Genomic DNA, 27,224 nt, shown 5'->3' on the forward strand with positions numbered 1-27,224 from the left:
TCAAAGAGATGTGCCCGGAGCCGGAGGTTCTTCGTCCTCTTAGCTATTTCTTCGACGTTCTTGAAGGCGTTCCAAGCCGCTCTCTTCCTCCTGTGCAGCTCGGGTGCCAGGTCATTTGTCATGTTGACCTCTCGACCTAGGTACACATAGCTGTTGCATTCAGAGATGGTCGTTCCATTGAGAGCGAATGGGGCGTCAGGAACAAGGCTGTTTCTCATAAACATTGTCTTCGTAAGATTCAGCTGTAGTCCTACCTTTCCACACTCACGGTCAAAGTCGGCCAGCATTTGTGCCGCTTGGCTGATGTTTGGTGTTATTAAAACAATGTCATCAGCAAAGCGGAGGTGGTGTAGTTGCCGACCATCTATCTTCACTCCCATTCCTTCCCATTCCAGTCGTCGCATGATGTTCTCGAGGGTGGCACTGAAGAGTTTCGGTGAAATGGTATCACCCTGCCGCACCCCTCTCTTGACATCAACGATCACTTCTTTGTAGAATGGTGAGATCCTGGTAGTGAATCCGCAATACAGCTCACGGAGGATCCTGATGTATTGGGCTTGAATGCCCTGATTGGCTAGGGCTTCAATGACCGCTTCTGTCTCAACAGAATCAAAGGCCTTCTTTAAATCAATGAACGTTAAGCAGAGCGGCATCTTGAACTCCCGAGAAACCTCAATGAGCTTGGTTACCGTGTGGATATGGTCGATGGTGCTGAATCCTTTGCGGAACCCGGCTTGCTCGCATGGTTGTCCTTCATCTAGTGTTCTGCCAATCCTATTCAGGATGACTCGAGTGAACAGCTTGTAGATGACAGACAATAGGCAGATCGGGCGATAGTTGCCAATGTCATGGATGTCTCCCTTCTTGAACAGTAGTACGGTCCTGCTGGTTTTCCATTGGGACGGAACCTTGCATTCAGACAGGTAGCGAGTGAAGAGCCGAGCCAGTGTATTGATGAGTACTGACGGCAGGTTCTTCAGGTGTTCAGGTCTGACCTTGTCTGGGCCGGGTGCTGTTTGCTTCTTTACCAACGAAATGGCGTGTCGGATTTCGGAAGGGAGAACGTTAGGAACGACATACCCATCCTGTGGAATTTGGTATGTTGGCAAGTGGACATGGCTATCGAAGAGATTTGAGTAGAAGTCATGGATAATCTTCTCCATTGCCGTTCTGGAGGATGTGATGGATCCATCAGGACGTCGGAGGGCAGTCATCTTGGTCTTATAGTTGGCGAAGGACAGGCGGGCCTTACAAATACTTTTCCCGGCTTCTGCCGCATCTACCAGTACTTCTGCTCTTCTCTCTTTGAGGTCTTCCTTGATCGCATCTCTGCACTGCTTTGCAAGCTCGGACATTAGCTTGCGGTTGCCTGAGGCATGCGCCAAACCACGCTGGCGAATTAGCTCAAGAGTTTTCGAAGATAGGCGACTTTTTGTGGCTATCTCTCTCTTGGCGTTCCTCGCACATTCATGGAGGTGCTGAACCAGTCGATCGTATTCCTCGTCAATGTTGTCAACAATGGCATCTTCCCATGTTGCCACAATAGTACCAAAGAGTTCCCAGTTGGTGGTCATTCTGGGAGTTCTCTTTTTGAACTTTGCAGCCCTTTCTCCCCGCTCTGTGAAGTAGAATTTTGCACGAAGGAGACGGTGGTCCGATCCCGTTCGAAATTTTGGGACAACAGCGACATCAGTCAGGCAAAACCGTCGATTGAATATGATGTGGTCTATTTCATTGTGGAATCATCCACCGGGAGACTCCCATGTCCATCGTTTAGATTCTGCCTTCTGGAACTGTGAGTTACCATGAATGGTCTTGGTCGACATGATGAACTCAGACAGTCTCTCACCCTGTTCGTTCCATTCTAGGCCATGGGTCCCGATGTGAAGTTCTTCAGCTGATCTTCTCGGTCCTATCTTGGCATTAAAATCACCCACAATGATCTTGTAGAAGGTGTGGTCTTCTTTATAGAACTTCTCTAGCTCCATGTAGAACTTCTCGATTTCTCTTTCATCATAATGAGATGTTGGTGCGTAGACAACGAAGATAGAAACTGCAGGCAGTGAGCCACATCTATTCAAATGTAAACGTCCGATTCGGGTTGTTAGGCATTCGAATGAATCAATGCTCTTGGCCAAGTTTGTGTTGACAAGGACACCGACGCCTCCAACACCTCTTTTATCGCATGTTCCGAGGAACAATTCTTCTCCAGTGTCGAAAACGGCATGGTGAGATTCGTGCCTTCTTGTCTCGGTCAGACCAATGATGTCGTACTTGATCATTCGCGCTTGTACCATCAGGTCCTCGATGGATGCATCTGATGCTAGCGTACGTGCATTGAAAGTACAGACGATCACTTTTGTCTTCCTTTGTTGTGGCAGCCTAGGTCGACCTTGAGATTTTGTCGGCCTCTCCTTTCTCATCCTTCTCAGTGCTGCCATGTCGGTGAAGCCTTCAGGGTCAGGTGAATGAGACCAGTTGTAGTTACTGGTTTTGGCATATCGAATATTGATAGGGTTCAAATATGGCAACACCTACAAGGGTGATTAGAGGTCACCCCAAGAGCCTCTATACCTCTCGGAAAGACTGGCAAGCTACCGAGAGTATTTCGCCCGCACGGAAGAGCCTGGCAAGCTATCCGCTGTGTATTCGATATCAAAAAATAGTAAAAGAAAATTTTGTTATAGCTCACAATGGTGTTATTAAAGTTATTGTCAGAGGGTTTACTGAGCTATCTGGTGCTGAGTCTTTTGTGTTATTTTTTTCCTTACTGATCTTAGTTTAATCTAGGCAACTTGCCTGTCCAGTTTCCTGCTCCATTGGACTGTCAGTATTGTGAAATTTGGAAGAGTCATGTGGCCACATATGCAGCAGCATGCTCCTGGGGCGGGAGAAGTGTGACAATGCAGTCATGTGGCATCTCTCCCTAGATTAGTCATAAAGCTCTGAAGCTGGGCTACTGATATGCTGGAGGATGTTGGGTGTAGGTGGGGACTTGGCCCGCCCCCATTATGAAAAGGTCCTAGAGTTCTCAGCCTGGAGTCTGGTCCACAGGTAGGACTTTTTAAAATAGATTTTTTAATTGAATCACTGTCAGAGATACCAGTGTCCCCAGTTTCCCTTCCATCACCCCCCACCTCTCCCCTACCAGCCTGCCTCTACGGCAGGCACCTCTCTCCTTCTCTCCTCCACCCTTTTTGGGTATTATATGTATTACAGATACTCAAAGGCTATCATGCATATCCCTTTACCTACTTTCAAACACTGAATTCTTGTCCAATGTGATCATTTTCAACTATTAATGTCATACTAGTCCCTTCTCTATCTTACCTTAGGTAGGTCTTTTTTTTTTTTTTTTAAAGGAAAGTTTCCTGAGGTTGGGGAGATAGCCCAGCAGTCAGGGATAGCACACAGAAGAGGTTCTGTTCTGGGATTCCTGAACACTGCTCGGGAGAAAATTACTGCCCAATAATTGCAAAGAAAGCATCATTTCTCCAAGCCTAACTCTAGAGCCCAGCATCAAACAGGCTGCAGGGATAGTTAAATCATTTGGATGTTTAAAAGAGAGAGAAGGGGGGAGGGGGAGAGAGAGAGAGAGAGAGAGAGAGAGAGAGAGAGAGAGAGAGAGAGAGAGAGCTCTCACTTCTCTAGTAGCACAGATTTAATTGTCTAGGATAGAGACTTAGCATCTGTAGTTTACATTTTTTTTCTCTCCCAGTGGCTTTTATTTTTTAATTTATTTTTATTTTAATTTTTTATGTTGGAGTATTGCTATTTATTCAGCCACAGATTAGGCTGAATTGTGCATAAACTCCACCTGACTTTTCTTTGGGGGTGGTGACTCGGGGTCTCGTTGGGGTGGAGGGGAAAAGGCCGGCTCCACCCCCATCCCTTGGTGCCCCATGTGTCTCGTCACTGCGGGCTCAAACCTGACTGTTCAATGACCTCTGGCGGATGGTGGCCACCAGGCTACCAAGGGGGAGCAGGAAGAGGGACAGCACCCTTTTTCCCCTGGGGTGGCCCGGCAACAGTAACCTAGTGCGCTAGGTTACTGGTCCGCATGTCCCAGTGGTTTTAAAATTCAGCCAAAGTTAAGACCATAAGACTAAAGTTTAGGAACCTTTATACTTCGGACTGATCTTGTATCAGTCTTTTGTTCTTATTTTTTTGGGGGATTAAGAACACCTAGTTCTTCATGATGAACTACTGGAATATTTGAAGCGTCAGTGGCCTCTAAGCCTATTATTTAAATTTAATAATTTCAAGTCTTTAACCCATGGTGTGTGTGTGTGTGTGTGTGTGTGTGTGTGTGTGTGTGTGTGTGCACATGCGTATGTGCATGTGCACTTGTGTGTGTAGGATTGGTTTGGGCCACACTTGGCTGTTCTCAGGAGTTACTCCTGGCTCTGTATTCAGAGATAGCTCTTGGCGGTGTTCAGGGGATACCATATGGTCTGGGAATAGAAACAATGCATACAAAGGAAAGGACCCTGGTCTGTCTCTTCCAGTTTACTCTTGTCTTTGTGTTCATTAATCACTGGGTACTGGGAATAGATCCAGGGTCCATTTCTTAAGTATTGAGGCCAGGGCAAGGAACTAGATTTAACTATTGGTTCAACAAACATCTGAGGGCCTTTTATGTGAATGACCCACACTTTTGACACTGTGCACAAACCTGCTCTTCTTTGGTGGGTAGTCTGTTAAGGAACAAAGACAGAGATGTGGAAATAAGTGTCTTCTTTGGAACTTGCAAAACAATAGTAAGAAGAGCACTCACTGATGCCTACAAAAGCTTTCATGTGGTGTCTTCACAATAACTGTATAGGTAGGTAGGAGAGAGGTTATTTTCACTCCCATCTCACAGGCAGTCAACAAAATTCATGGTGAAACTTGGGCTGTTAGAGTTTGAACAGGTATTATCTTAAATTACGTCCACAGAGTTAACAGAATTTCATCTCATGAAATTCAACTTTAGAAATAATCTAAAGTTATCTCAGGGCTAAATCTATAAAAGTGATTGGAACAAATCAGATTGGATAGTGCACAGATTTGGAGCACACACTTCAAACAAACAAACAAACAAACAAAAACAAAGCTATTCTAAAAAGGTAAGAATGATTATTTGTGTGGCTCCCAGTCAATACGACCTTTACTGCACCTATGAAAGAGGAGTTTCGCAAATGTCTTGATCAGTGTGGAACTCCTTGGGAAAAGGCATCCCCCTTTTTAGGCGGACACTTGTTTGGAGGGGTGCGATGGTAGAGGAGGGAGTTTACTGTCATTATAACTTTGTGTGCCCTTATTAGCTCTAGTCATTGCTCCTTGTAATTAGTCGGTTTCCCTTTGATTCACTAGTGAGGGTGCTAGGTATAGATACTTCGCCTAGAAGAACAAGATGGGCAGAGGTAAGGGTCTCAGGCCTGACCCTGCAGGCGAGGCTGTCTGTAATCTCTTGAACATCAGATCACTAAGGTTTGACTTGTGGCTATTGATGATAGTCAGGTATTTTCCTTAACACATTTTTAAAAAATGCAAATCTATCCACAAAAACTCTACTGTTGTAATTCCTTACGAGGCTCCCTGTTGCAAACACAGTGAAAACCAAAACCCATTGAGTGGGACTATATGATCTGGCTTTTACTGAACCCTTTCCAAGCTTCTGCTAAGGTCACCTTCCCTGTCAAATTTCATACTTTATTCCCTCTCCAAAAGTCACATCTTATGCTTTAGTTATCCTGAATTGCAATTTTCTAAAGAAAACTTTGTGTTTCCAGCCTCTGTACTTCCTATCTACACACCAATTCCTTCTGCTATTCCTGTTGGCGCATTGTCAACCCCTCTGAGAACTAGTCCTGGATTATTTTCCCGCCCAGTAGAATTGAGGCTCTCTTCTGGTCTCCCAGAGAATCCAGTGCATCACTCTGATATAATCTCCTTCACTAGACTGCAGATGCTCTTTAAGAGTCTTGCTGAGAATGGTGGCTTTGTCTCTATACCTGCACTGACCATCAATATGAATAATTACTAAATAAATGCATATATCTGAGTAGTCAGTCACTTCAAAATCTGATAGAATTATTTTTGTTCACCATTTCCCTTGATAAATGAAGTATATAATTCCAAATTACTGAGCAATTACGAACACTTGTTTTCTAGGTAAACATCTTTTCAAACTTCACAGTTCTGGAGAAGAGGCAAACACAATCAAGTTAAAACAAGCATTTCTCAAGTAACTTTATGCCATCAAACTCCAAGACATCTTTTCCGAATGGGCCAGTTAAACTGGCCAATTGATTAATATTTATCTTCCGTATGCTAGATCTAGTGAGATAGGAAGTGAGAAAATGCATGTATCACCCTGTAAGCTCTATTACTGGCCTTGCTTCAGAGACCCATAAATGAATCTCGAAAGAGATCAAAAGCTGCAGTTAAACTCAGACCCGAGCATCGCTGAACAGACCAGGGTAAATCAGAGGGGGGCAGGTTGGCCTGTGCCCGCCCAAGCAGCCTGGCAGCCACTTGCTTCCACAATCCAAAATCGCTGCCATACTCCTGGCCTGACTCCACCGTCTCAGGATGGACCTCACCAAGATACCAATCTACTGAAAGTTTTGGTATGTGGTTTTATGACTAAAATCTTCAGGCTTTCTTGGGGTCCGGATGGGCTACCTCCCCAAACCTCTCCATACTTCTGGAAGCCTCAACAGTCACATCCACACCCCAAAACTGCCAACCAATTGAAAAGCTACTCCAGACTTACCATTCTGATAAAAATACCGAATGATGTGAACAAACACCATGACCTCTTATCACCTGTCTTGCAAACCATAATGCATAAAAGGAAAAGGAGAGACAGAACCAGAAGGAACGTGCCTCCCATAGTAGGAGGTGGGGGTAGGGGGTAGAGGGTTGTTGTTGGGGAAAACGGGGGACACTGGTGGTGGGAGGTGTGTACTGGTGGAGGGATGGGTGTTGGATCATTGTATGACTGAAACCCATTTACAAACAGCTTTGTAATGGTCTATCTCATGGATATCCAATTAAAAAAATTTTAAAAAAGTAATGTGAAGTTCATGCCCAGCTCAATCAGCTTCAATCAATGGCTGAATAAATAGCAGTATTCCTACATTAAAAAAAAAAAAGAAAATGCACATATCGTCCTCAGAAGGCTTTCTATCTGGGTGAAATGAGGTTTGAACATTATCCTACAAAAGTGCTGTCCAAACACTTGGGTTAAACGGTCTGGCTGTTTTTTTTTTCTTAATACATTTATTAAAAATATAAACTAATGATCCTGTGCTTAAATGTCATCATGGTTGTGTGCTGGCTTCCATAAAACAACTAGCTGTAAGAAACTCTTCAACAGACGGCAGTAAAAAGGGGACCAGAAATGTCACTGCAGACATAATTCCCTTATAACTGATACTTGCTAGAAAAGGGAATTTGCCATTTTTTACCATTATACCAACACTGACAGAGGCTGAATATCACTGGCATGAGGGCGTTCTAGGACCACAAAATATCTTTTTGTATGTTCCAAATAGTTTTGTTTCAGCGATGAAGGTCAGTCACCAGAGTCAAACTTGTTTCTTAACAAGTAGAATTTTTAGGTCCATTCAATCAAAGAGTCTCTTACATCTTTCTGGGCCTACTTATTTGCAGACAGAAGGAGAAACTGTGATCAGGTTCTTCATATCCTGCATTCACATGTGACGACCAGCCTTCATATGCTGTCCAGCTTCTTTAAAATAAAAGGAGTGACTCGCAGCAGGGCCACATAGATGAGGAAGTTCCGTAGGGAAGAGATCACATCCTCGCGCACCTTCCATTTCATCTCCTCGGGGTCGCGCGAGGCCCTCGATCCAGAACATCGCAAAGCAGCCTCCCGGGTGAAACTGTCATTCACATCATTTGTCTTCATGTTGGCAGGACTTATGACTTCTTATTTCTCTTAAGTTGGGATTCTTAGGAAACTCATTAAAAAAACTCCTGGTTATTGTTTAAGTTTGTCATTTTACGGAACTCGGGATCAAAAGATTAAATGATCTGGTTTAATTTTCTTGTGTGTGTGTGTGGGGGGGCTGAATTTGAATTGTATTTGAAAAGCAAAATGGACTTTTTGTTTGTTTTTAAAGAAAAATTTCATCAAGAAAAAACAATTTTCAAGTTTGCCCACAACTGATTCTTTAAAAAGGCCACACCTTGTCACGTACTATTGTTCACATCATCTTTTTGCAATGTCATACCACCTTCTTGCTACTATTCTACGTCTCTTGTCTTTTCAAAATTCTGATCAGTTCTCATTTTCTTTGAAAATCTTCCTAGGCTTTTTCAGACCTAGAACTGCTATTACTTTAGAATTTATATACCACTTTCTACAGAAACACTCATGGACTAAAATGAGAAAAATTGGATTTTCTAGCAATTTAACCATTAACTCTGACTATAGAAAGTCACACTATTTCTCATATCTGGAGAGGATGATTAATAATCTGCACCCCATTCACTACATATAGATCAAATGAGGTTTGAACATCATACTACAAAAAGGGCTGTCTTAACATTATCATTTCAATTTCTTTTGCACTTGTGCAAATATTGCACTAAAACTGTAGGGGTCTGATGATCTGATGCACCACATGTGGTCCTGAACCCTTGCCAGAAGTGATCCCTGAGTGCAGAGCCACCAAGAGTAAGCCCTGAGCACCACTGGGTATGGCACAAAAATCAAATAAAAATCAAACCAAACCAAAAATGGTAATTACCTAAACTATGCCCTTTATATAGTTGATCATAGATCACTTAAAGGGCAGATATCATTCACAGTATCAAATAATCATATACATCTTTCTTTACTTTTATAAATTTAATAATATGCATAACCTATTTACAATTTTTGGTGTTTTAATTTTTTTTTTTGGTGTAAAGTAAAACAATTCTGAGAAGCAAAAAGAAAAAAAATGAGAAAAATCACATGTAATACCATGGCTCATTCAAAACTACTGTAAACTAAAAGACACATCACTTTCTGTACTTTTCTTATTGCATGCATTCTTATGCATACACGTGTAGATGAGTATTATAGCTATATGCACATGTCTATAGGTGTTTCTTCTTTTTGTTTTTGGACAACATCTGGCAGAGCTCAAGGTTTACTCCTGGTGGTACTTGGGATACCACATGGGGTGCTAGGGATTGAATTGGGGTCAGCCACATGCAAGGCAAGTGCCCTACCTGCTATACTATCACTCCAGTTCCTTATATGTACTTTTTAAAGAACCACAAAGCATATACTTTCTACATTAAACTATAGCACAATCATCTCACATGAATAACTGAAGTTTCATTATCATATTCACTGTCGAGTATTTGATCCTATATATAATTTATAATAGGTATTACACTATAGCACAGAGGGTAGAGCGTTTGCCTTGTAAGTGGCCAACATGGCCTACCCGAGTCTGATTCCTCTGCCCCTCTTGGAGAGCCCGGCAAGCTACCGAGAGTATCTCGCCTGCACAGCAAAAGCCTGGCAAGCTACCCGTGACGTATTCGATAAGTCAAACACAGTAACAATTGTCACAATGGAGATGTTACTGGGCCTGTTTGAGCAAATCGATGAACAACGGGAGGACAGTGACAGTGACAGTGACTATACTATAGGCATGCTGTAGGCATGGGCTGGAGCGATAGCACAGCGGGTAGGGCGTTCGCCTTACAAGCGGCCAACATGGCCGACCCGAGTTCGATTCCTCCGCCCCTCTCAGAGAGCCCGGCAAGCTACTGAGAGTATTTGATATGCCAGACACAGTAACAAAAGTCTCCAATGGAGACGTTACTGGGCCCGCTCGAGCAAATCGACGATCAATGGGAGGGCCTTTACCTTTACCTTTTACCTTAATTTTTTTTATGTAGGAGTAATGCTATTTATTAAGCCACTGATTAGCAGATTGAATTATGCATGAACTCCACCTTACTTTTTTTTTCATTTTTTATAATTTTATTTAGTGAATCATCATGAGAGCAGTTACAAAGCTTTCGGGTCTAAGTCTCGGTCATACAATGAAACACCCGTCCCTTCACCAGTGCCCATTCTCCACCCCCAACAACCCCAGTATACCCCCCTCCCACACCCTCCCCCTACCTATGGGGCAGATGATTTCCACATTACTCTCTCTCTACTTTGATGACATTCAATATTTCGACACCAGACCCACCATTATCATTTGAGATTTTACCCCAACACTCAGATCTGCTGAAAAGGCAACAGTAGACAATTTGTGTTCTATTGCTGGTTATGAATAACATATGATGTCGCATGGCTGCAGTAGGGCCATGTGATTTTGAAATTCCGAAATTTTAACACTTAAATCTGGAGGGATTTCTGCCAAAAGCCACTGGGTTTCAAGATTTGCTCCTGAGTTCCTGGGATCATGGCCATTCAGCAGTTTGATCAGGAGCCAGAGAGGCCCTTCATGGGCGATGACTTGGGGTCTCGTTGGGACGGGGAGACCAGGACCAGCTCCACCCCCATCCTGTGAGGCCAAACAAGTTTTGACACTGCGGGCCCAAACCTGACTGTTCAATGGCCTCTGGAGGATGATGGCTACCGAGCCGCCAAGGGGGAGCAGGCGGAGGGACAACACCCTTTACCCCCTGGGGTGGCCCAGCCACAGTAACCTACTACGTGGTCCGGACACATTTCTGCCAAAAGCCACTGGGTTTTGAGATTTGTTTCTGAATCTCTGGGATCATGGCCGTTAAGCAGCTTGATCAGGAGCCAGAGAGGCCGTTCGTGGGCGATGACTTGGGGCCTCATTGGGGTGGGGTCGACAGGCCCGGCTCCCCCACCCATCCCGTGAGGCCCAAAATGTCTCGTCACTGCGGGCCCATACCTGACTGTCCAATGGCCTCTGGAGGATGACGGCCACTGAGACGCCAAGGGGAGCAGGCAGAGGGACAACACCCTTTCCCCCTGGGGTGGCCTGGCGACAGTAACCTGCGTGGTCCGGACGCATTTCTGCCAAAAGCAGCTGGATTTCAAGATTTGTTTCTTAGTGTCTGGGATCAAGGCCGTTAAGCAGCTTGATCAGGAGCCATAGAGGCCATTTGTGGGCGATGACTTGGGGTCTCATTGGGGTGGGGAGGACAGGCCCGGCTCCCCCACCCCCATCCCATGAGGCACAACAAGTTAAGTCACTGCAGGCCCAAGCCTGACTGTCCAATGGCCTCTGGAGGATGATGGCCACCGAGCCGCCAAGGGGGAGCAGGTGGAGTGACAACACCCTTTCCTCCCTGGGGTGGCCCCACGACAGTAACATACCGTGGGGTCCGGACGCATTTCTGCCAAAAGCCACTGGGTTTCGAGATTTGTTTCTGAGTCTCTGGGATCAAGGCCATTAAGCAGCTTCATCAGGAGCCAGAGAGGCCATTCATGGGCGATGACTTGGGGTCTTGTTGGGGTGGGAAGGACAGGACTGGCTCCACCCCCATCCTGTGAGGCCCTGTGTGTCTTGTCACTGGGTGCCCAAACCTGATTGTCCAGTGGCCTTTGAAAGATGGCGGCCACTGGGCCACCGGGGGGAACAGCCCAAGGCACGAAACCTATTCCCACCTGGGTTGGCCCAGCACTAGTAACCTACTGCAGGGACTTGACGGATTTTTGCCAAAAGCCGCTGGGTTTTGAGATTTGTTTCTGAGTCTCTGGGATCATGGCCATTAAGCAGTTCAATCAGGAACCAAAGAGGCCATGCCTCCAATTATATAGCTGGGCCAGAGGTGGTTTGTGGGTAAGTTTCCCACATACCTAACTTTTGGCTATTTACTTTCTTGGTAAACTGCCCCAAGTTTTGGGGTCTGGCCAAAGGCACAGCAGCAATTTTGGGGTATCTGGAAGTCTGAAGGCGCCATCAGGTTGCTGATGCACTCGTCTCACAGGTAGAGACTGACCTGCTGGCGGCACCATGGTCAACGGTCCTCCTGTTGTTCATTGATTTGCTAGAGCGGGCCCAGTAATATCTCCATCATGAGACTTGTTGTTACTGTGTTTGGCATATTGAATACGTCACGGGTAGGTTGCCAGGCTCTGCTGTGCGGGCAAGATACTCTCGGTAGCATGCTGGGCTCTCTTAGAGGGGCGGAGGAATTGAACTCAGGTCGGCCATGTTGGCAGCTTGTAAGGCAAATGCCCTACTGCTGTGCTATCGCTCCAGCCCCTTTTAATTTTATTTAATTTATTTATTGTTTTTTAAAAAATATGGAATGCTTCACGAATTTGCATGTCATCCTTGCACAGGGGCCATGCTAATCTTCTCTGTAGCGTTCCAATTTTAGTGTATGTGCTGCCGAAGCGAGCACTGTAGGCATTGTTAAGCTTATTTAAATGTCAATTTTTTATAGACAATGTTGTAACTAATACCCACTTGAATACTTTGATTTTCTTACTTATAGGGAATAGGTACCTCCCCACCCTGCCTTACCCACTCAGCATTTTCTTTTTTGTAGTATATTTCTTTTCCTTTCAGAAATGACCTTTTGTAGTACATTTTTCCTTTCAGAAATGACCTTTATCCACTCTCTTTCTATATTGTGGGACTGGGATGACATCCTGCTTTTCCAAGGAAGAGGACATATGGTATAGGACTTTTCAGGAGAAAGTCAGAATCTAACCACTGACCCATAAGTGGCTGGATCAGTTCCTGGGCCTCTGAATTGAGCAAGGCCTCACAGATTTGGCTCAAGAACTATTAGTTATAAGGGAATGAAAGCCTCGAGTTTTTGAAGACATGTTTGCCACCTTCTGGGAAAATCTGTATGTGGGTAAGAGCAACTAAGAGGAAAATGACACCAGTAGACACGAAAGAAAAGTATTCCGGGCACAAGATGTACTTTTTGATTCAGTTACTCACTAGCTCTAATATTAAATCTTCCCATGATGATACATTTTCTCATTTGTTTATATATCCTTTCAGAAAGGATATACCCATTCACACTCTATTCGTCCTGCAAAAACATTATGTAAATATCTATTTACATTTTCTTCCAGATCTTTTGTACTTTTCCCACTTATTAATCTTTTATCAATCCAGGAACTTCTTTTATAGTATACTTTGCTAAATTTCTAGTTGAATTATTTCCTCCAAATGGCTTCCTAAGTTGTCTCAACTTGATTTCTTCAATAATCCACCCTCTACTTACAAAGTCATGACAATTTAATTTTAGGACCTTTCTCTATCATCGTGAACTAAAAACTAAACTTATAAAGTTTCCTTTCCAAAAATGTTCTGTCCTTGGACCTAAGTGAAGATAATTACTAGAGGGAAAGGGTCTGAGTAGGTTGGAGGAACAGGCAGAGGACACTACTTTTTAGCGTAGGGACAGCACTGAAACTTTTGATGCTGGGTGCATCAAGTCAAACATACAGACAGAGTTGTTAAGCATATTTCTTAAATCTTATAATATTGTAGAGTATGATCAATAACAAGAATTACAACTTAAAAAGGATTAATGGAAACAGCACTTATGAAAAAAGAAGGATGGCTCTTTTTTTCAATATGAAGTAGACAGTAGAGAGCACAGTGATTCACAAGCCGCGAAGGACAGACAAGACACAAATGAGTTCACAGATCAAAGCATGTTTGTGAAAAAAGTCCAGGAAAAGAAGGTCACGCATTATTCATGTCCAGCAGAGCAGTGTGGCAAAGGACAGAGACGACTGTGAGAAACAGAAGACCCTAAAGAAGAGAAAGATCTAGAGAAGGAAAAGGAAGACAAAAAACTCAGAATAGGAAACAGGCCTAAGGGAAGCAGGAAAAGAAAATACAGACAGGAATGGCCAAAACTCAGAAAACTTAACACCAAGCAGGAAAACAGGAACAAAATTTTAAAAATAGCTAAACAAAAAGGAACAAAAAGGGGTTCCGAGAAAGACAGAAAAGCAGATACACTAAGCAAAGAGGAAGACAGACACCAGTCCTCACAAAAAGAAAATGAAGATTAAAAAACACCTTTTTTTTCTGAACTTTGAAAAGGTCTATACTGTTTTCTTAGTTTGGAGTTTTACAAAACCTACTCTTAAACATATTTTTCGTTTCATTTAATTACAAAGAAAAAAAATCCTCACTGAATATTGTTGTAGAGAAACTGTGAAAGACGTAATTTTTAGAATATCTCTAGCTACACAGAAATGCAATTTCTCATTTTTCTCGCCCATCTAACATGTTTCAACTCAACAGATATAGGTGGGAAGATTTAAGAGCTTTTCAGAATAAATCTATAGTATGTGTTTTTGCACCTACCCTGGGGTTTAACCAACTGCTCAGCCAATTATATTTAACCAATGGCCAGTGAAGTAAGAAAACAAAATATTGAAGATGAAGTTCCCAACCAAAAAATGCCTGGTAAGCGGTTGTATACACTGGCTGTCTCTCTGAAAACATATGCATGAACAAAAGGACTTATCCATAACAAAATAAAGTTTCATGCAGCTTTTCTGCATGACTGAAAAGCTGAAGCACCTGCTTTGCGTGTGGAGGTCTCCATTTGGGCTGAGCATGGCACAATCCTCTGAGTGATACCAGCCCACTGCAGGGCGTGGCCCCTGTGCAGGAGGGAAATTTTAAACAAAATCAAAGAAACCAAAACCTTTCTATATGTATTATTATTTCTTGCTTTTTTTGGTTAATCCCAGCGATGCTCAGGCTCTGCACTCAGGAGTTACTCCTGGCGGTGCTCAAGAGACCATATGGGATGCCAGGGATTCAGCCTGGGTCAGGCAAGTGCACGGCAAATGCCCTACCTGCTGTACTATCGCTCCAGCCCCGCCAAACCTTATTTTAGGACAAACTCTATGAAAACTCTGAGTCAATTCTTAAGGTTCTCTCTTTAGAACTAAAGAGATAGACAAAGAGGGCTGAGAATAAAAAAATTACTTTTCAAGAGCAGCACTCAGATCAAGTCCCTTTTATAATGAAGCATGTTAGTGCTGAATGAAGTCAGTCGGAGTGACCAACACAGAACGATCTCGCACACGTGGGATATAAAGAAACATAATGGGAAGACAGCAAATACCCAAAGACAACGGAAACAAAGAACGTGAGGACTGGTATTCAGTAGGAAGCATTCCACTCGGGGGCAACATCAATGGTGGAGGGCAGGGTGCAACTGGGAAGAGGAGGAGGTGCTGAAGGGTGATGAAGTGCAATGCATAAACCCCCATCGGCAACAGCACTGCAAGTCACAGAGCAAAACTTATTTTAAAAAAAGTACCTATGGTAGAGGTAGACTTTTGGGTGGGAGGGAAATGGTGGTAGGTTGGCATGGGTGGAGGGAAGTGGACCATGGTGAAGGGACAGGTGTTGAAATCTATGCCTGAACCCCAGTCATGAATAACTCTGTAATATCACAGTGACTAAATTGAAAAAAAGAGGAAAGAAAAATGAAGCACATTGGTCTTCTGCAGCAACACTTATTGCCCTCTATAAAATGAACACTAACCAGGGAACCTATAAGGATTCCTTTTTCATTTGTCTTTAAACTTAGAACCTGGCTAAGAGAGAGGAATGAAATAAGAACAATCATATTCGATTGAACTCACTGCCTCCCTAAAGTGATTAATATTCTTTTGATTTATATTTAAATTGTATTTACAATGGATGTTTCTTCTTTATTATTATTTATATTTTTATACATGGTTTCTAGGGAAAGAAATATTTCATCAATGCTGCAAAACTGTTGCCTATCAATTAAATCTCAAATTTGTTTTATCTAAGAATATTAAGAGTCATGCTAAACCTACATCACCACTATAATTTATTGTAGCTAAGATTATAAAATGTTGTCGAACGTACAAATGACAAAAATTCCAATCATCAACTTTAAAGATCTACTGACAGAAGTCAAATATAGAAAAAATAATAACTAAAAATTTCAATGTCAACATCTAAATGAGTAAAAAACATTCACTGCACAATGTCTGTTCCAGATACCCCACTGCATCCTTTAAAAACAGCATCTCACTTAATCTACAGAAGCCAACCTATCAGGAAGGTGTGATATCATTCCCAGTTCACTTAATCACTTAACTTCCCATTAGTCGTCGATTTGCTCGAGCAGGCGCCAGTTACGTCTCCATTTGTCCCTGTCGCGTGCTAGTGTAGCCCAATGGCATCTGTTCGCTCCGGGAACATGAAGGGCCTCAAACCGATCGTTCATGATCTTGACGAAGAAGTCTGACCATCTGGAAGGTGGGCGGCCACGCGGTCTTTTGACATCCCGTGGAATCCAGTCAGTAACAGCTCTAGTCCAGCGGTCGTCTTTAAATCTCATTACGTGACCAGCCCATCTGATTTTCAACACCTTGGCAAATGAGACAGCGTCCCTGATCCTTGATCGTGGACGGATGTCAGAACTCCGGATTCATTTTCTCATTTGAGTGAAACGTGATATTCCAAGCATAGCTCTTTCTATTCTTCTTTGGGAGACCTGAATAGCGTTCTCATCTTGTTTGCGTAGGGCCCAGGTCTCTGAGGCATATGTTAATGCAGGAAGAACAGTGGAATCAAAGAGATGTGCCCGGAGCCGGAGGTTCTTCGTCCTCTTAGCTATTTCTTCGACGTTCTTGAAGGCGTTCCAAGCCGCTCTCTTCCTCCTGCGCAGCTCGGGTGCCAGGTCATTTCTTATGTTGACCTCTCGACCTAGGTACACATAGCTGTTGCATTCAGAGATGGTCGTTCCATTGAGAGCGAATGGGGCGTCAGGAACAAGGCTGTTTCTCATAAACATTGTCTTCGTAAGATTCAGCTGTAGTCCTACCTTTCCACACTCACGGTCAAAGTTGGCCAGCATTTGTGCTGCTTGGCTGATGTTTGGTGTTATTAAAACAATGTCATCAGCAAAGCGGAGGTGGTGTAGTTGCCGACCATCTATCTTCACTCCCATTCCTTCCCATTCCAGTCGTCGCATGATGTTCTCGAGGGTGGCACTGAAGAGTTTTGGTGAAATGGTATCACCCTGCCGCACCCCTCTCTTGACATCAACGATCACTTCTTTGTAGAATGGTGAGATCCTGGTAGTGAATCCGCAATACAGCTCACGGAGGATCCTGATTTATTGGGCTTGAATGCCCTGATTGGCTAGGGCTTCAATGACCGCTTCTGTCTCAACAGAACCAAAGGCCTTCTTTAAATCAATGAACGTTAAACAGAGCGGCATCTTGAACTCCCGAGAAACCTCAATGAGCTTGGTTATCGTGTGGATATGGTCGATGGTGCTGAATCCTTTGCGGAACCCGGCTTGCTCGCATGGTTGTCCTTCATCTAGTGTTCTGCCAATCCTATTTAGGATGACTCGAGTGAACAACTTGTAGATGACAGACAATAGGCAGATCGGGCGATAGTTGCCAATGTCATGGATGTCTCCCTTCTTGAACAGTAGTACGGTCCTGCTGGTTTTCCATTGGGACAGAACCTTGCATTCAGACAGGTAGCGAGTGAAGAGCCGAGCCAGTGTATTGATTCCCAGTTAATAGACTGGCTAAAAAAGGTTATAATTTGTCCAAGATCACATAGCTAGCAAATTTATAAACTAGGATTTTATCCTAGATCTGACTCCCAATCTATATTCATACTCTACTATTGATATTTTTATTAAAAAATTACAGGTAAATGTGGCACAATCTTCTTGCATTAAATAAACTTTTAAATTTTTTTTTGAATTTATACTCCTCATATACTGTAGAATTAGAAAATTAGAAATATGGACTTAATAATTTCTTTCATTTTTTTACGGGGTGGAGAATGTGTATGTGGGGTCACACCCAGCAGTGTTCAGGGTTTACTCCTGGCTCTGCATTCAGGAATTGCTTCTGGCAGGCTGAGGGAACCAAATGGGGTGCCCAGGATTGGACCTGGGTCAGCGGGAAGAGACCTACTCACTGTACTATCTCTCCGGCCCCAATATTTCCAATTATTTAAAGAGGGATGGCTAACTTTTTTTTTTTTTGAAATAGAAAGGCTTACTGGAGAATAGAATGGAGAGAGAAGGATCTCCTCAATTGGGGAGGAACTTAGTATAGACTAAGTTTGGGGTTGGCTAACTTTTGACTAAGAATTAATAAAGTCTAAAAGTCACATGTGTGTCTTTATTACTAGTCAAATAACAGCAATACTGCTTTATTAGAAAATATGGACGATATAAAGATTAGATGGTTAGAGAGATTACTGTAATACAAAACCACAAACAAGATATACTGTTTTACAAAAAAAAAAAAGTAGAATTGAGTCTACCATGACTGGCTATTTTTCAGATCTGCTTCTGCACTGCTATGAGATCTTAATCAAGAAGTCTAGTAATTCTGTCTATTAGATCTCCCATATAATTTGGATGTTAAGAACTCTCTAGATTGTAAGTTTAAAAAGACTAGACTGAGGCTGGAGAGGTGGTACAGCATGTAGGGTGGTACAGCATGTACAGTCTTGCACACAGTTGGGTTCAATTCCCAGCATCCCATAGGGTCCCCCAGCACCACCAGGAGTAATTCCTGAATGCAAAGCCAGGAGTAACCTTTAAGTAGCTCTGGGTGTGCCCCCAAACTAAAATAAAACAAAAAAAGACTGATACCTAAGAAATGTTTAGTAAAAGCTACTTGATAAATATTTAATAAAAGTTTGTTTCTTAGTGTAACTTTGATTTCTACTAGAGAACAGCTCAAATTCAAAATTATTATAATCAACTGAATTACCTGCACACAAAGAATAGAACATTATTATTATATTTAACTAGATACTCATTAATACCAGAGAGAAGGAATATTAAAAAGTTAAAATGATAGGAAATAGATTTGCTGTATATCACTGGAGAATTCTACAGCTTGCATTTGTATGTGGTCATCCTAGATGTTCTGGGGATTCATATCATGTGAAATAAAAGTGAGGTGAATGCTGTGAATGTTATTAATCCTTTATGTTTTGTTCAGAACCAAGGAGAAGAAAAAAAATCTAATCAAACTTCTCATAAAAACATTTATACACTACACCAGAAAATGGCAATAAAACATCCTAGATTTTGTTCTTTCTTATTCCTCATGCCACTTATTTTCCACATGTGATCTTTTCCGCTACTTTGAAAGTAGGAGACTTGTCTAAAGACTGATTATTTCCTTCTTGGCACAAGTGCCTCAATTCAGGTAGTGGCCACCTGTTAAATAATGGGGCCTTTTTTATTCATTCCATGGTCAATTGTCTGAGCTTTTTCCAGGTGTAATAAGCTAAAAGAAAGTAAGAATGTAGCACATTATACAGTTGCTTAGACTTTTAAACTAAAAAATATGTTAAACAATAAAGGCCTAACTTGCCTTACCAGATATTAAATATTATATTGCACAATAATTTAACAATGAGGTTCTGGCAGAGGAATAGACAGAAAAATCCATGTAAACTTCTGAAGTAGACCCCTAAATATACATAAGTCCTTGCTCTATGAGAAAGGACATGATTAGTATCAGTGGAGAAAACAGGAATATTCAATTATGGTGGTTAGCAATAGAGAACAAAAAAGGTGCAACATTAACCTAATGTAATACTTCAAATCAATTTCAGGTGTACTGGAGATGTGAATCGAAAATAAAAACGAGGGCCCAGGAGATGGGCCAGGGGCTTAAAGAGCCTGCCTTGTAAGTGTGAGTCTGAAAGCTCAGACTGTGGTGCCACCCACCCACTCAGAGCTCTTTGCTGTCTGGGCCCCTCGCGCTGCAGAGTGTGTGCTCATCAGTGCAGAGGTGTGTGGGCACCACAACTAAGATGTGTGATGCCGCAGAGAGCACTGGAGTCAAGTGCGCAAGCACCACAACCAGATGTGTGACTCTTGGCAAGCACTGCAGCCAAGCGTGAGAGTATCACAGACAAACATGTGTGGCTCCTGGTCATAGCAACAACAGCAACAAAGAGAAAAGGAAAATAAATATGAAACTTAGAAACGTAAGAGATGGGGCTGGAGTAATAGCACAGAGGGTAGGGCGTTTGCCTTGCACATGGCAACCACGGTTCAACTCCCAGTACCCCTACATGGTATCCCGAATCCTGTCAGGAGCGATCCCTAAGTGTAGGGCTAGGAGTAAGCCCTGAGCACAGCTAAAAGTAGCGCAAAAACAAAACAAAAAACCAAAAAACAAATAGGAGAGAAAGGTAAAAATGAAATATTCAGTGACCTAAAGAATGACTTCAGTATAGCACATGAAGGAAAAGATTTACAGATTTGGCATTGAAAATTTAATAGTCCATATTAAAAACAAGCAAAAATCTCCACAAACCAAACTGTAAGACAATGTTAAGCTGATAATGGAGATTTCCAAACAATGAATATTTTAATAATATTTTAATATTTAAAAGTGTTCATAAATTACCAAGAGATGGAAAATACATTAGATTATACCTAACAAGTAAAACAATAATAAAATATAAATGGTTAGTTAACAATTTAAAAAATTCAATTTTATCAGCAAATAAGGATATACAAATGAATAAAAGTAGAAACTGGTAAAGATGAAAATCTGTATCTGTTATCTGTGATGTACTACAAACCCCTAAATGTAACACCCAAAGGCAGGCACAAATCAGCAACTCTCCATATTTCTAATATAAGCATAAGTGATTCAATTTATTAGAATGCATCATCTTTCTTTGCTGAAAAAGGGGGATGAGAGCACTTTAGGGGGCGTAGTAAATATTCTACTATCTTGCTTGCTCTGCGCTGTACATTGCATATACTACTGTCCAAACTTTTCAGCATGACCAGATATTCTCTTATATGTAAACCATACACCAGTGATTAAAATGGGAAAGGAGAGCATACTGAATCAGAGGCTTTACTTCTTTAAGCAGAAGAAATAAACAATGGAGTTACAAAACACTGAACTACTGGATTATTCACTGATGAAAGATTTATAGAGGAAAACGAAAATAGAATTTTTTTCCATTCTTGGAAAAAAGCACATTGACATTCATATCTGTATAAGAGACAAAAGCATTAATGATTACCTATGGAATATGAAATTACTACTTTTTCTTTCCTGTCCCTTTTCACATTGGGTATTATAAATATAAATTTGGCTATCCAAAAAATCAATATGGTGATAGATATCAAATTTTATCTAATAACTCTGAAAGTGAAATTGTGTCAACTCACACAAAGGGGGCACGACACACAGCGGAGGTGGCTCTACCTCTCCCACCCGCCTTCGGTAGTCTCACCCTTCTCCCACCCCGGGGAGGTCGATGGCGATGGTCAGGTGGAGGAAGGAAATGAGGGCAAGCTGGTTGGTATTAGTCGCAGTTTATTCTGATCCTCTCTCCATCTACTCCAGTCTCCCTTCTCTGCCTATGCTCCCTCTTCTTCCTCCACCATGCTACTTCATTCTCCTTCTCCATCCCCCCTTCATCCTCCTCCTCTTCCTTCTGATCCCCCAGCCCACTCTTCAAGTACAGTTAAATCCCAAGGCATGAGGGGTTGGGGTAATCATTACACATAGGTGTGGTCACAATCAATAGGGGTAGAATTCTTTCTCTCTTTCCCTGGGGACATCCACTCCTAGGAGGTAAAGGTAAGGTAAAGGCCCTCCGTTGATCGTCGATTTGCTCGAGCGGGCCCAGTAACGTCTCCATTGGAGACTTTGTTGTTACTGTGTCTGGCATATCGAATACTCTCGGTAGCTTGCCGGGCTCTCCGAGAGGGGCGGAGGAATCGAACTCGGGTCGGCCATGTTGGCCGCTTGTAAGGCGAACGCCCCACCCGCTGTGCTATCGCTCCAGCCCAGATCCTCATTATCAGATCAATCCACCCTAGAGCGGATTCTCCTGGGTGTGTTTCTCCTCTCCTTGTCTAGCAAACATATAAGCATATATAATATAATTTTGTATAGATACAGTAAGAAATACCTTAAACTTATAGAATTGCTCTCCTAGGGCCATCTTGATCTCAGACTACAGTGCTCAGGCCAGATAGTCTTTCCCGCCCCTAGCAGGATCCTAGTTTCGTCGTTACCTTGGGACCATAACAGCATTTGTCTATGATCAAACTCTTAACTTATAGTTATGAATCATAGCACTTTGGCCTGGCCCATTTTGATGCCATGGTAGCTCACCGCTTGCCCTGGGTCCATTCAGTCCCTCATCGGGACCCTGCTTTTGGGGTGTCAGGAACTAAGGGCAACTGAGGCTTAAGTCGAGAAAGTAGATGCCTGGGAGTGAATAATATTCAAAGCCAATCAAGTCCTAAATTACAAAGCATAATGTTAACGGTCTTCCTGTATCTATACAAAAAGGGCATTGCTTTAAAGTAAACTGTTCATAAGGCATAAGGAGAGGAGAAAGGCAATGTTTCACTCATACATATAAAATCATAGATTTCTGAGAAATCTAACCTTACAAATTAACAGAGTCTGATTAGGGGGAAAGCTGATTAACTGGGTGTGGAGGAGAGCATAGGGAAGACTGTTTACAGATAAACACAATGGAATGGAAGTGCCTCAGGAGTACTGTGATGGGTGTAACCAGATAAACCTAAGCTTCTTGTGGAAGAAGGACAAAGCGATGTTATCCTATAGAAATGATGTTTAAAACTGTCTTTTTAAGAAATCTAAACTATACAGCAACGATATGTCTTCTTTAACTATATTTTCTTAAGATTTTACTACTTGGGTTTTTCTATTTATATTTAAAACATTATTTAAAATTTTCAAATACAGCTAAAGTATCAGAATGTTTGTTGATTATTCTTGATTGCCAAGTGTAAAATGGCAACTTTCATTTTGTTCATAGTTTGTAGATCTCTTGAATTGTGAAATAGCTTTTAAAAACTATTTATGCTAAGCCCAATAACCTTTGCCCCATAAATTTTCTTTTCTAAGAAATAAACTTATGCCTACATTGCGTTTCTTTGTCCAAAATGCTGTCATCTTGAAACAAACAAACATACAAACCAAAAAAAAAAAAAAAAGAAAAAGAAAAAAAAAAGGAGGAGGGGGAGTGAAATTCTGGAGAGTCAAATCTAAGATGGTGTATCACCAGTAGTGCAGAAAGATTAAGTCGTCTACTCCTCATTTCCCCCATAAATGCAAAATTTGTGTTAGATAAACTTTGCAAGTCTCAGCATTTTATAATCTGGATTCAACTAAAGAACCTGCTTTACAACACTTTTATCCTTTCCTCCACAGATTTAAAAATAGAACCATCAAGCATTACTAGCAATTTAATGAACATAGCCACATTCCTTCTAGGTCACAGATAATATAACTGAAGTAAATCAACGTGCGCCTTTTTGTTTTATATTTTTTGAGGTTATAAGGACTGTACAAGTATCATTATACCAATTTAATATAGAATGTTCAGCTTGGGTACCAATGTTGTACCCCCTCCCTCTTATACACCTAACACTTTGTGAGCATTTCCTGAGTTAGGCACTGTTGACTGACTTATGTGAATTATATCATTTGACTCTAATGATAACTCAAAGGTAGGTATTATCATCCCATGCTCAGAAATTGAGGCTTGCAAAGGTTATTCAGTGGTCACTATCAGAGCAAGGACTGAACCCAGGGCATCTGATTTAATAGCTTCCCATATAATTAGGTGGTAATTCAATATGTATGATTATAGAGTAGGCTTTGGTCTCAGAGCTCCTGGTGGAAAAAGAATGGATTTACAGGAAGCTTCCATGAACACCCTTTGGTGGTACTTTGTAAAACCAAAGAAATGGTTCATCTCTTTAAAGAAACATGGAAAGTGTTCCAAAGAAGTGGATAAATGACACGCGCTGTAAGCAGCTCCAGATAATATGTATTATTTAGAATCAAAGATCTCAGAAAGTTAACTTGAATTTCCAGTCCTTTATCCTACTAATCCTTACTTCACATTGAAAACTATTGGTAGAGGGTGATATTCTGGGTGCAGCCTGGATTATGTGTTTTCACCAATTCTTACTCTGTGATCTGCAAATCTTTGAACTGCAGTTTCCTCATTTATAGGACTAGAAAAAATACCAATTATCTGATGGAGTCATGAGAAATAAATTCATTATAACTTGTCCCTAACCTATGAGCCAAATGAAGATCTTATGAGGGTTTACATGAAAAGAGCCAAGATAAAGATCTAATTAAGCTATCCGAATAAAGCAAATGCAAATATTTCCCTTAAGAATTACTTGGTGGACCAGAGCAATAGTTCCAAATGCTGAATGCAAGCATTTCATGTAGGACTTCAGATTTGATCCTTAGCAATGCACAGACTAGTGGGCAAATATTGTGCTAGTAGTGACCTGAGCACCACTGGGTGGCTCAAAAGCAAACAAACAAAAACTGATTAGTTGGTGGAATCCAACACTGTCTCTCCTACTACCAACAGAAAAACAATTATAAAAGCACAAGAAGGATTGATACATTTTTGTTTGCTTGTTTTTGTTTTGGGAACATACCTGGTGGCACTCAAGGATAATTCCTGGCTCTGCACTCGAAAGTATTCCCTGTGGGTCTTGGCAGTTCTGGACAGGATGATATGAAGTGCTGAGGACTAAACTGGGGTCTCATGCAGGCAAAGCAAGCACCTTAACGCCTGTACTATATCTCTAGTATGCATCTATTTGTTTTAATATAGTGACCTGACCTTGAAAAAAAACGTAGATAAAAAAATGGTCAAATTAGAAATCCCTATATATTTCTAAATAGGTACTGAAGGGACGCTCAAGAGTACTATCCCAAAGAGCCTTACATTCCTGCTTCCTAGTCCCACTTCTAGATTTTTAAGCTTCAGTTTCCTCTCAGGGAACATGAGGGCAAGAATCCTTCTTTTACAAAGTTACTATGGTAGAATTAAACCACATCAGAATACTTAAGAATCCTTCATGAGCCCAAAATTTCATTATTATCTTGCCAGTGATCTATGAAAGCACTTCATAATTTACTCCTACTATCTCCTCAAAGTGGAAACCCTCATTTTCCCTAACATGACATGTTTCATTTGGCATTATAAATCAGTGGTGATAAGTGTCATGTCTAACTTTATTACGCATTCATATCACACACATTATTTACATGAAAAAAACTCAAGTAAAATAGCAACTTTCAATTTCTTTCCACATTTATACAAACTGGATTAATCTGACTTATTTGATTAGAGTAAACACATATATAAGTACTAATGCTGTAGCACTGATGTCATTGAAAGGTCTTAGTTTTCCTTGATGATAAGTATTCACATAAAGCTTGAGAATTAATAATTATGTGCCAAAATTCCTGCATTCTTCAAAGCATATATTAAGCAAAAACAAAAGGAAACAAAATAACAACAAACCCAAAAATTAAAACAATGAATACTATTTGTATTATCTAGTACAAAGGGCAAAGGATTGGCATGACAACAGAAGTTTAAGGAGCAAAAAAAGCACTTTATCTGAACTGTTAGAAAAACACAAAGTAAAAATTACTTATAGGCTAGAAATTAGAGAGGATTCTCCATTGAAGATGACATCTAAACAAAAACTCCAGAGTTCTGATCAAAATACACTCTCCTTTTGACTTTATGAATTCTGGTAAGAATTGCCTTTAAGTTTTCAGATTAACTGACCCAAATATATTTTATCAACTTGATATAAGATTTCAGGTATCCTATTGTAAAGCATCTCTCAGCTAGGACTTTTATACTCTTACACACCCCACTGTCTTCCCAAAGATTCCTGCCTATTGCTGGCATGCCTATGACCTTCAGTTCTCTCGCCTCTTGTACTCTTTCTCGGGCTCATACCATATTAGAAGAGTCTGAAATTCAGTCTTCCTCTGTTTTGTGTCATCATGCATGTAAATACTACTTCGTGGATGGCTGAAAAGAGGTCTGAGAGCTAGGCCATGTCAGCCTTTTAATAAGAGTAAGGTCTATTTCTTCTCCTTTGTTTTTTGTTTTAGGGGGAAAGAGGGGCTCAAGTGCTGTTCAAGATGGCCTGAGATTGCTCACTCCTGGGAACTCTCGGCGACCCTGGCCGCAGACTTCTATGTTAGACTTGAAGAAAACACTGCTGTGGGGATCTGTGGTGTCAGGGACCATTACAGTCTTCTTGCCCTCAGCCTTCTTTCTGTCTTACCTTAAACAAAGCAGCTTGGTGATTGTATTTTGTGGTTTAAGGATGTTCTTTGTCTTTCTTTCTTTGGGGGGGCAGGGAAGGGTAGAAAAGGGGGATGGTACTCCTGGCAGTGTCCAGGGCTTACACCTGGCTCTGCACTCAGGGATCACTCCTTGCAGGCTTAGGGAACCATATGTGGTGCTGGGCTCAAACTCAGATTGGCCACGTGCAAGGCAAGTGTCCTATTATGGTACTATCCTCCCCTCTCGTCCCCCCTCCCCTCCCCTCCTTTCCCTCTTTTCTTTTTTAAATTGGGCCTCCCCAGCAGTGCTTAGGAACTGGGTGGGTGGGAGCACTCCAAAAGATACTTGTGTGAGTTGTTGCCAGTGATGTGGTACTTTAAGGCTATGTGATGCCACCAGGGCAACACCAGCAGTATTTGGGTGGGCCATGTGGTGCCAAAATTGAACTGGGGGGCATATTTGTACTCCAGAGGTTTGAGTTATCCATCAACCACTGGAGAAAACTTTAAGATCCTGCTCCACAGACCTCATGGGATGGGGGTGGAGCCGGCTCTTTCCTCCCCAACCCAACTAGACCCCGAGTCCCTGCCTACATAGAGCCTCTCTGGTTCCTAATCAAGCCGCTTAACGCCATGATTCAAGAGACTCAGAAATAAATCTCGGAACTCAGTGGCTTTTGTTAGAAATGTGTCCAGACCCACAGCAGGTTACTGTTGCTGGGCTACCCCAGGGGGGGAAGGGTGCTGTTCCTCTGCCTGCTTCCCCTAGGTGACTTGGTGGCCGCCATCCTCCAGAGGCCATTGGACAGTCAGGTTTGGGCCCGCAGTGACAATACACGCAGGGCCTCATGGGATGGGGGAAGAGCCGGCCCTTTCCTCCCCGTCCCAAAGAGACCCCGAGTCGCTGCCCACCAACAGCCTTTCTGACTCCTGATCAAGCTGCTTAATGGCCATGATCCCAGAGACTCAGGAACAAATCTCGAAACCCAGCAGGTTTTGGCAGAATCCCTCCAGATTTCATTATTAAAATTTCAGAATTTCAAAATTGCACAGCCACTACTGCAGTAGCGTGACATCATAAGTTATTCAAAACCAGCAATAG

At 42.0% G+C, this 27,224-nt stretch overlaps 1 protein-coding gene and 1 non-coding gene across 2 annotated transcripts in view; both read right to left on the reverse strand.

Annotated features, from left to right (window-relative positions):
- The window catches only part of CWC27 (CWC27 spliceosome associated cyclophilin), a 260,727-nt gene that overhangs the window by 6,111 nt on the left and 227,392 nt on the right, over positions 1–27,224 (reverse strand). The gene's annotated exons all lie outside the window — the stretch shown is intronic.
- On the reverse strand, positions 12,251–12,357 carry LOC130021912 (U6 spliceosomal RNA). Its single transcript, XR_008792242.1, has one exon. It is a non-coding gene; the product is annotated as a U6 spliceosomal RNA (small nuclear RNA).

Source organism: Sorex fumeus, unplaced genomic scaffold, assembly GCF_029834395.1.
Source record: "Sorex fumeus unplaced genomic scaffold, SorFum_2.1 ptg000018l, whole genome shotgun sequence".
Lineage (NCBI taxonomy): Eukaryota > Metazoa > Chordata > Mammalia > Eulipotyphla > Soricidae > Sorex > Sorex fumeus.